This window comes from Coregonus lavaretus, assembly GCF_964263955.1.
Source record: "Coregonus lavaretus genome assembly, contig: HAP1_SCAFFOLD_933, whole genome shotgun sequence".
In the NCBI taxonomy this organism is placed as follows: Eukaryota; Metazoa; Chordata; class Actinopteri; order Salmoniformes; family Salmonidae; genus Coregonus; species Coregonus lavaretus.
In genome coordinates, this window is record NW_028160863.1 from 1 (window position 1) to 10,707 (window position 10,707).

Genomic DNA, 10,707 nt, shown 5'->3' on the forward strand with positions numbered 1-10,707 from the left:
GACAGCGAGAGAGAGAGTTGTGAGGAGAGAGAGAGTGAAACAGTGGAGTGAGAGAGAGAGAGAGAGTTGTGAGGAGAGAGAAATAGTGAAAACAGTCGAGTGAGGCAGAGAGAGAGTTGTGAGGATAGAGAAAGAGAGAGTGAAAACAGTGGAGTGAGACAGAACGAGAGAGAAAGTGAATTGTGAGAAGAGAGAGAGTGAAAACAGTGGAGTGAGTCAGAGCGAAAGAGAGAGAGAGCTGTGAAGAGAGAGAAAGAGTGAAAACAGTGGAGTAAGAGAGAGAGAGAGAGAGAGAGAGAGAAAGAGAGAGAGAACTGTCCACAATGTTAATAGGAACAAAGATTTGTGTTCCTAGGTTAGGGCCCTTAATATGGAATACATTAAATAGAGTGGTTAGAATATATAAAGGGTAACAGTTTCTATGAAGTACATCCAGTCGTCTGAAAAAGTTTGGGCACCCCTCTGAGGCTGCATAATAATTTACTCTGTCGTCACAGAAAATGATCACAGTGGCATGCCATTCATTTTCTAATAAAAGCTGAGTAATGGGCTATTGTCCAGACAAAGATTTTTAGTGTAGCAATATTAAGTTGTATGAAATTAAATCAGATGTGAAAAATAGGCTATGCCTCAGCCCAATAGGGAATGTCCTCTTGGTGTAACGGTCAAGCTGTTGCTTTCTCCCGCGGTAGACCTGGTTCATATCCCGTCGGTTACATTAAGCAGTCTATTCTCTGAAAATAGTCCAGACAGCATGTACCCAACAGTGAGGTCAGTGGGATTGGAGAGAGTCCCCTCTCCCTCTCTCTGTCTCCTCCCGAGTATCATTTCTTACTCGGCAGGATCCGTCCACGTTTTCGGAGGGCTCCTGGCAAGCGGGGAGTCGCCGACCCGCGTTCAATGTGCCGGTCCGCTTAGCGAGTGCGTCCCGCACGCCCCCATGTCTTCTTTTTTTTCATTTTCATATTTTTGAAAAAATTATTTTTCATATTTTTTTTTTTGCTTCAAAGTAGATTAAGTGAAGCTTCACCTCCATTCAGGCAGTTATCACACCCCCCACCCGGATTCGACCCCACTGTCATTTAAAGACGTGTTTGCTACGGGCACGTGGTAAGTTATGCGTTCACCTGGTAGTCGTCTTTTTTTCATTTTCATATTTATGAAAAAAAAAGAAATTTTTTTTTGGTAGTCATTTAGCAGACACTCTTATCCAGAGCGACTTACGGTTAGTGATGCATATTTTCTTCAGATTTTTTATATATTTTTTCTAGCTTTATAAAAAAACAAACGGATAAAAACCTGGTTTTCTAATATGTACAGGTTCATGAGGGTTGCCTAATCACACATGTGACATTTTGGAAGGATGTGACCTTTTAACCCTTCGAAATAGCACCTATGACCACAATGTAAGGCACGTCCGGTTGTCACAGGAAGCTGTAATTAAACACATATCCTCATTGGGACAAGCTCTTACAGAATCCTGAGTTTCAGGTCAATCCGTGAAAAACTAAACTTTTTACAGAGGGTTGAATGTAGCGTTTTCACTATCTGCTGGTGGATACATCTAAACCATGTTTAGGGTCAATCTTCCCACTTCCGGTTGCTCCAGGAAGCTTAAACTCAACACAGGTAATCCTTATAGTGGCCTGATGGGTTGACAAAGAAGACAGTTTGATATGGCAATATAAACCCACATAGGCATCAAGTTGAAGTTAGGGCAGCAGGCAATGTATTTCTATGAAAAGAGTTCACGGTCAACTGTTTGAATAAATGCACCCTGTTTTCACTGTTAAGGATTAATTCCACATGGTCATGGGTAGGCTTGCACAGATCGGGAGAACCTTAGGAGCGTTCCTGTGGTTGAAATGTTTTTCTATCCTTACCGGATCTAATGCTCTCACCCAAAAGCACCTCAAATTTAAGACCAGGCTTCATTTTGGGCCTTGTCCTGAGACCTTTCTGGATGTCTATATTTTAGCCCAAAAAACGTCAGAGCCTGCTGATCTTCACATATGTTGCTCTTTATATGCCCCCCAACCATAATCTGGAAATATATTAATTTCAGACTTCTGGACATAAAACTTACATATTGTGAAAACCACACACAGACATGTGAAATCCCTTAGCTAGATGAGCCTCAAACATCAGAGCAATGGCCTAGGCGACAACACCTTGGGTGGGCAATTGTCTTCCAAATGAATGTTCATATATAACACGCCATTCTCCAAATCAATATTTCTATATAACATGCCATCCTCCTTGCATTATGCTGTTGGGTCAGGGAGGAGGGAGGTTGCAATGCTGGGAAAAACACCTCCACAGCAGATCAACACAGCATTGCAACATTTTGTGTCCCTCATTTGAATAATGGTGAAACTATTCCTTTTTTTTTTTTTTTTTAAGAAACATTGAACATCAGAGAGAGAGAGAGAGAGAGAGAGAGAGAGAGAGAGAGAGAGAGAGAGAGAGAGAGAGAGAGAGAGAGAGAGAGAGAGAGAGAGAGAGAGAGAGAGAGAGAGAGAGAGAGAGAGAGGAGAGAGAGAGAGAGAGAGAGAGAGAGAGAGAGAGAGAGAGAGAGAGAGAGAGAGAGAGAGAGAGAGAGAGAGAGAGAGAGAGAGAGAGAGAGAGGGAGTTGTCAGGAGAGAGAAAGAGTGAAAACAGTGGAGTGAGACAGCGAGAGAGAGAGTTGTGAGAAGAGAGAGAGTGAAACAGTGGAGTGAGAGAGAGAGAGAGAGTTGTGAGGAGAGAGAAATAGTGAAAACAGTCGAGTGAGGCAGAGAGAGAGTTGTGAGGATAGAGAAAGAGAGAGTGAAAACAGTGGAGTGAGACAGAACGAGAGAGAAAGTGAATTGTGAGAAGAGAGAGAGTGAAAACAGTGGAGTGAGTCAGAGCGAAAGAGAGAGAGAGCTGTGAAGAGAGAGAAAGAGTGAAAACAGTGGAGTAAGAGAGAGAGAGAGAGAGAGAAAGAGAGAGAGAACTGTCCACAATGTTAATAGGAACAAAGATTTGTGTTCCTAGGTTAGGGCCCTTAATATGGAATACATTAAATAGAGTGGTTAGAATATATAAAGGGTAACAGTTTCTATGAAGTACATCCAGTCGTCTGAAAAAGTTTGGGCACCACTCTGAGGCTGCATAATAATTTACTCTGTCGTCACAGAAAATGATCACAGTGGCATGCCATTCATTTTCTAATAAAAGCTGAGTAACTCTCAGAATGCTCTACAACATTCGGAGAGTACGACCCTGCCTTACACAGAAAGCGGCACAGGTCCTAATCCAGGCACTTGTCATCTCCCGTCTGGACTACTGCAACTCGCTGTTGGCTGGCCTCCCTGCCTGTGCCATTAAACCCCTACAACTCATCCAGAATGCCGCAGCCCGTCTGGTGTTCAACCTTCCCAAGTTCTCTCACGTCACCCCCCTCCTCCGCACACTCCACTGGCTTCCAGTTGAAGCTCGCATCCGCTACAAGACCATGGTGCTTGCCTATGGAGCAGTGAGGGGAACGGCACCTCTGTACCTTCAGGCTCTGATCAGTCCCTACACCCAAACGAGGGCATTGCGCTCATCCACCTCTGGCCTGCTGGCTCCCCTTCCTCTGCGGAAGCATAGTTCCCGCTCAGCCCAGTCAAAACTGTTCGCTGCTCTGGCACCCCAATGGTGGAACAAGCTCCCTCACGACGCCAGGACAGCGGAGTCACTCACCACCTTCCGGAGACATTTGAAACCCCACCTCTTTAAGGAATACCTGGGATAGGATAAAGGAATCCTTCTACCCCCCCCCCCCCCCCCCCCCCCCCCAATTGTAAAGTGGTTATCCCACTGGCTATAGGGTGAACGCACCAATTTGTGAGTCGCTCTGGCTAAGAGCGTCTGCTAAATGACGTTAATGTGCCCTTGAGCAAGGCACTTAACCCTAATTGCTCCTGTAAGTCGCTCTGGATAAGAGCGTCTGCTAAATGGCTAAAATGTAAAATGTAAATGTAAAAAGCTCAGGTAGGAGTTTTCCTGTGAGGGGGAGTGGTGGTGTATCCAGGGAGAGAACTAAACTAATCTTCTAAAATGTCATTCATGGTCTTATGCTGCCATCTATTGGAATTATTAAGCAACTGCAGTAGTACTGAATAAAGTGTTTTTCCTTACTAATCCGTACTAAAATAGTGATTACTCAGAATTGCAAAAAAATGGCGGGGGTACCAGGAGGGAGGAGAATACATTTTTTACATTTTAGTCATTTAGCAGATGCTCTTATCCAGAGCGACTTACAGTTAGTGAGTGCATACATTTTCATACTGTCCCCCCATGGGAAACGAACCCACAACCCTGGCGTTGCAAGCGCCATGCTCTACCAACTGAGCTACACGGTAGTAGTGCATGGCCAAGTGGTGGTGCGCAGGCCGTGGAGAAAGCGGTGGTGGGGAGGGTTGCAGCTGGGATTTACATGAGCTGAGGCAGGTTTCTGTAGTAACAGAGACTCCGGTGGGCGAAGGCTTGGTGGGCTCATCCCAGGAAATATTGCCTGTCATTAGGGAAGAGGCACTGATCAGGGGGGAAGTGCAGGGGGGCAGAGACTGGGGAGGAGGAGGACGGTACCGTGCCAATGGAGGAGGAGGAAGAGGGGGGAGGTGAGTCTGCAGGAGCGGAGGACAAGGCGTCTCGTTTTCAGACGGCTCATTGGATCCAGAGCTGACAGCCAGTCAGGCTGAGGGCCCAGTATATAAGGTGAGAGAACTTTCTAGGTTCCTGATGGAGATTAAAGGGGAAAAAGAAGGTTCTGCTGGAGTCTTATTTTATTGATCCTGGAAGGTTTGTAAGGTCAGTACAACACGTGATGAAGAATGAGGGGTTTAGTGTCCTCTCACCCAGGAAGCGGTATAGGCTGAGAAAATGGGTCATGGGTTCTTAAGGGCATGTCTTCAGAATCTGCTTAAATGGATGGTTTTTTCTGGCATTGCGGCTTTATGGGCTTCTCTACTGGTTTCTGATTGTGGTGATTTCCCTCCCACCTCTTATGGAGATTTCACGGTTAGACTTCCTTAACATGAACGGCGGCAGAGACTGGGGGAATATGTCAAACAAAAACATTAAAATGTCAAAAGAGGTGTGTAAGGGTAGGTTGTTAGTGGTTAGCGCCAAAATCAATGACCTTGTCTTTGCTTTCCAAAATGTGTCTGCACCTAGTACAGGGCTCAGTTCTCTGTTTCACCAGGGCCCAGGCAGGTGTCCTATTGGAAATTCCATGTAAAGCTCTTCCAAGATGTCACTTTTTGCTCAAGCTTCCAAGGCTTTTGGGAGAGGTGGGGACAGCAGAAGGGGGAGTTTGAGTCTCTCTGTCAGTGATGGGATGTAGGGAAAGCCCAGAGCTTTAACATGTTGAGAGAGATGGATGCTCCCAGCTCTTTCTTTTTGGGGTTGGAAAAACAGAGTGGGGAAACCAAGAAGATCCCTTGTTTTACGTTTGTCTGATGGGCGGGTAACTTCTGTTGTGGGGAGATGAGGGAGCCTGATGGGTGGGTAACTTCTGTTGTGGGGAGATGAGGGAGCCTGATGGGTGGGTAACTTCTGTTGTGGGGGATGTGAGGGAGCCTGATGGGTGGGTAACTTCTGTTGTGGGGGAGATGAGGGAGCCTGATGGGTGGGTAACTTCTGTTGTGGGGAGATGAGGGAGCCTGATGGGTGGGTAACTTCTGTTGTGGGGAGATGAGGGAGCCTGATGGGTGGGTAACTTCTGTTGTGGGGGATGTGAGGGAGCCTGATTGGTGGGTAACTTCTGTTGTGGGGGAGATGAGGGAGCCTGATGGGTGGGTAACTTCTGTTGTGGGGAGATGAGGGAGCCTGATGGGTGGGTAACTTCTGTTGTGGGGAGATGAGGGAGCCTGATGGGTGGGTAACTTCTGTTGTGGGGAGATGAGGGAGCCTGATGGGTGGGTAACTTCTGTTGTGGGGAGATGAGGGAGCCTGATGGGTGGGTAACTTCTGTTGTGGGGGAGAGGAGGGAGCCTGATGGGTGGGTAACTTCTGTTGTGGGGAGATGAGGGAGCCTGATGGGTGGGTAACTTCTGTTGTGAGGAGATGAGGCTGTGGAGTTGTACTCTGATTTATAGAGGGCAGAACTCTGTGGTCCTCTGTAGCTCAGCTGGTAGAGCATGGCCCTTGTAATGCCAGGGTAGTGGGTTCGATCCCCGGGACCACCCATACGTAAAAATGTATGCACATGACTGTAAGTCGCTTTGGATAAAAGCGTCTGCTAAATGGCATATTATTATTATTATTATCATTATTATCCTGGGTTTTCTCAGGTTCTGCTCACAGACCTTTCCAAACTCTCTCTGTCACAGATAAATCAAATAGACCTTTCCCTGGCCTTTCACAAACTCTCAGCTGCTGTCTCTCAGACGGTCTGCCTGTGGATTTTTATAAAAAGTTCTGGGGAATTATTGGACAGAACGTGTGTTGCGTGAGTGCGTCGGGGTGGGGGAGCTGTCGCTAAGCTGTAGACGGGAGGCTTTGACTCTCCTGCCCAAAATAGGGATTTGAGCGACTTAAAGAACTGGAGGCCTGTGGCATTGCTCTGTTTGGACTATAAGGTCTTTACCAAGTTCCTCGTTAACAGACTGAAGTCCCACCTGGACTCTATTGTACACAAGGACCAAACGTACTGTGTACCAGGATGCTCAATCACAGACAATCTGTTCATAATCAGTAGAAAGCCTTTGATAGGGTGGACCATGAATATCTGTTTAATGTGTTGTTTTGGTTGTGGGGAGAATTATGTGGCCTGTGTTCAAATGCTGTATGCTGGGGCTTCATGTATGGTCAAGGTGTGGGGAGGGCTCAGTAGGCCAGTCTGGGTAGGGAGGGGCATTCACCAGGGATGCCCTCTGTCAGGCAGCTATACACTCTTGTTATTGAGCCCTTTCTGGGCCTGCTACGCAGGAGGCTACAGGGAGTGTGGGAGCCAGGCATAGGGTTGGGGACAGGCATAGCAGTGTCAGCATACGCTGATGACGTCTGTGTTGGTTAGGGGTGAGCAGAACCTACAGGCCCTGGAGAATAGTTTGAGGGTGTACGAGGGGGCGTCTTCTGCTTAGGGAAACTGGGGCAAGAGTGAGGCTCTGTTATGTGGGGCATGGAGGGACAGGGCACCTCCGCAGCTTCCAGGGGGGTTGCAGTGGGGCTGTGAGTGGCTCAAGATGCTTGGGGTGTATCTGGGCTCGGAGGGGTGGGTTAGGAAGAACTGGGAAGGAGTGTCCCAAGCGGTGGTGTGGAGGCTGACGAAGTGGAGGTGGCTCATCTCCCAAGTGGCATACAGAGGGGCGGTGCTGATCCTCAACAACTTGGTGGCATCCTCTCTATGGCTTAAATTGGCCATTCTCAACGCCCCCGGTGGTCTGCTTGTGGACCTGCAGCGCAAGTTAGTGAATTTTTTCTGGTCAGGGTGGCAGCGTTCTGACTCAGCAGCACAGAGGCTACTGTACCGTACGGAGGTGGGCTGGAGGGAACCAGCATGTGCTCTGTTGAGGAGGGCTGGTGGTTTGGGGCTGGATCAGCAGCTCTTCATCATGCGGCAGGAGAGACTCAATACAGCAGGGGTCTCTGATTTCTATGCTGCAGCACTGAGGGCTGGAGCAGCCTGAGGAGGGGCCACCACCGTTTCCACCACTGCAAGGGACAGCAGAGACTGGGGACTGGCAGGAGAGTCCGGAGGACTTACTGACTTTTAACACTCTGAGCTTAGTGGGAGTGAAGGGGCATCAGTGGCAGGGGGTTGTGGGGGCTGAGAGCATGGCAGGGTATAGGTGGAGGGTGCTCTATAAGCTCCCAGTGCTGGAAAGGTCAGGGGTCGTCCAGTGGAGGGTATTACATGGAGCCCTGGACACCAATAGCTGGTTGGCTCGGGTTGACCTGGGAGTTGGGGAGGGGTGTCCGTTTTCTGCAATGACAGACTGTTCATCATGTTTTTTCTGTGTTGCCAGGGTAATGCCATTACTGTTGACGCCTTAGGGTTGAGTTTGAGTTGTACAAAATGATCAACAGTGTGGAGATGTTTCAGGAGGTATGGGGGCTCAGGGGGGCTGTCTGTACGGCTGGAGAGGAGGGGTTGGATGGACGGTTGGAATGTGGTGCTGGTTGGTGTATTGTACTGTGGTGTTGGGTACTGGATAATGTGATTGTGTGGAGGTTGTGGTGTCACGCAATGTGTTTTTAGGGGTGGGGGTGTTAGTGTAATGAGGATGGCTCATTAAAGTAAGACAAGTCAGTCTCTCTCTCTCTCTCTCTCTCTCTCTCTCTCTCTCTCTCTCTCTCTCTCTCTCTCTCTCTCTCTCTCTCTCTCTCTCTCTCTCTCTCTATCTCTATCTCTCTCTTTTAACAGCGCTCTGCACAGGCAGCAGTGGAGGACAGTGATAAGATCTTTACCGAGCTGATCCGCTCCATTGAGAGAAGGCGCTCTGAGGTGAAGGAGCTGATCAGAGCCCAAGAGAAGGCTCAAGTGAGTCAAGCTGAAGGACTCCTGGAGCAACTGGAGCAGGAGATAGCTGAGCTGAGGAAGAGAAGCACTGAGCTGGAGCAGCTCTCACACACAGAGGATCACATCCATTTCCTCCAGGTAACTCAACTGCCTTGATACATGTGATATGAAATTAAAACTCTCAATCATTTGGTTCTGTTCTCTCTCTCTCTCCCCCCAGAGTTATCAGTCTCTCTCCGGTACCAGTGTATCTTCAGACTTACCCAGCATCGTTGTCCGTCCTCTTCAGTACTTTGGAGATGTGAGTAAGACTGTGTCTGAACTGAGAGAGAAACTAGAAGACGTCCTTAAAGGAGAATGGACCAAGATCTCCACTACAGGTGTGTTGAAAATAATAAGAACATCAACTTTAGACCATTGAAAGTTCCCTACTAGTCATATACATGTGGAATATGGTATGATGATAACATTCCCTCTCTCTGTGAATGTGTTTGTGTGTCTGTAGTGAATATAGTGGATGTTTTACTGCCTCCAGAGCCCAAGACCAGAGAACAGTTCTTACAATGTGAGTCTCTTTATTCTGAAGTAACTAACAGTCTCTTTTTACTGACACTCCTAACAATCCCTCTAGAAATATATAGCAATAGTAGATCTAATCAAAGACTGGGTATCTATCTGACTCCTCATATTTCTCTGATTTGATCTCTGCTGTGCTCTAATCAAAGACAGGGTAGATACAGTATCTGACTTAACTTATTGTTCTAACTCCCCTCATTGGTCTCTGCTCTGCTCTTCTCCCAGATTCCTGTCAGCTCACACTGGACCCAAACACAGCATACACAGACCTCTCTCTGTCTGAAGGGAACAGAAAGGTGACCTTTACAGGCCAAGTCCAACCATATCCTGTTCATCCAGACAGATTCACAAACACCTACCAGGTTCTGTGTAGAGAGGGTCTGTCTGGACGCTGTTACTGGGAGGTGGAGTGGAGTGGGGGGTTTGTTGCTACAGCAGTCTCATATAAAGACATCAGCAGAACAGAGACAGATGGGGATTTGGACACAATGACAAGTCCTGGAGGTTAGAGTGTTATAGTGGTGGTTATAGGTTCAGACACAATAATGTTGGGACTGAAGTATCAGGCCCTCAGTCCTCCAGAGTAGGAGTGTACCTGGATCACAAGGCAGGTACTCTGTCCTTCTACAGTGTCTCTGACACAATGACCCTCCTCCACAGAGTCCAGACCACATTCACTCAGCCCCTCTATCCTGGGTTTTGGCTCACTGGTACTGCTGAGCTGGTTAAACTGTAGTAGGGTCCACATAGATACTAGTCATGCTGGTGTAGTCTATAGCTGAGCTGGTTAAACTGTAGTAGGGTCCACATAGATACTAGTCATGCTGGTGTAGTCTATAGCTGAGCTGGTTAAACTGTAGTAGGGTCCACATAGATACTAGTCATGCTGGTGTAGTCTATAGCTGAGCTGGTTAAACTGTAGTAGGGTCCACATAGATACTAGTCATGCTGGTGTAGTCTATAGCTGAGCTGGTTAAACTGTAGTAGGGTCCACATAGATACTAGTCATGCTGGTGTAGTCTATAGCTGAGCTGGTTAAACTGTAGTAGGGTCCACATAGATACTAGTCATGCTGGTGGTGATGGTCCTCAGATATAATACTCTGTTTTTCTGTACAATTATTTTTGTCTGACTGATTTAATCTTCAGAGTTTAATTAAAACTTAATGTATTTTTATCAAATGCAATGTTTTAATTGGCTACATTTACATTAATCATGATGTATGCTGTTAATGTATGTTGGTTGTCATTCAGAACCATTGAAATGTTTTCTCCATTGGTTCTCTGTCTCAATGTAATTTTCCTCAGTATCATGGAACAGGTAGTGTTACTTACTTGCTAATTGAACTATATGGGCCGGTTTCCTGGACACAGATGAAGCCTAGTCCTAGACTAAAAAGCATGTTCAATGGAGATGTCCGGGAAACCGGCCCTAAGTTTGGCATCTTTTATTCTCCCATACTGCTCAGTCAAGCAACATTAAACCTGTCCAGCTGGTGGTGCTATTAACCAAACAATAAAAACATCAGCTATCTTGACTTGTCACTCATTATATCAGTAATGTTTAGAATTGTACTTTAATATCATTGGAGATTGATGGTCTTTTTAATCCACTACCCAGAGTCAGGAACAGATGAAGTTAGGTCTGCTACTGTTCAG

The 10,707-nt window shown here is 47.0% G+C and overlaps 1 long non-coding RNA gene across 1 annotated transcript; it reads left to right on the forward strand.

Annotated features, from left to right (window-relative positions):
* The first annotated feature begins 8,549 nt into the window (after positions 1–8,549).
* LOC311121370 lies at positions 8,550–9,466 on the forward strand. The gene is made up of 3 exons (XR_014612268.1): positions 8,550–8,853; positions 8,979–9,038; positions 9,275–9,466. It is a non-coding gene; the product is annotated as an uncharacterized lncRNA (long non-coding RNA).
* The last annotated feature ends 1,241 nt before the right edge of the window (positions 9,467–10,707 follow it).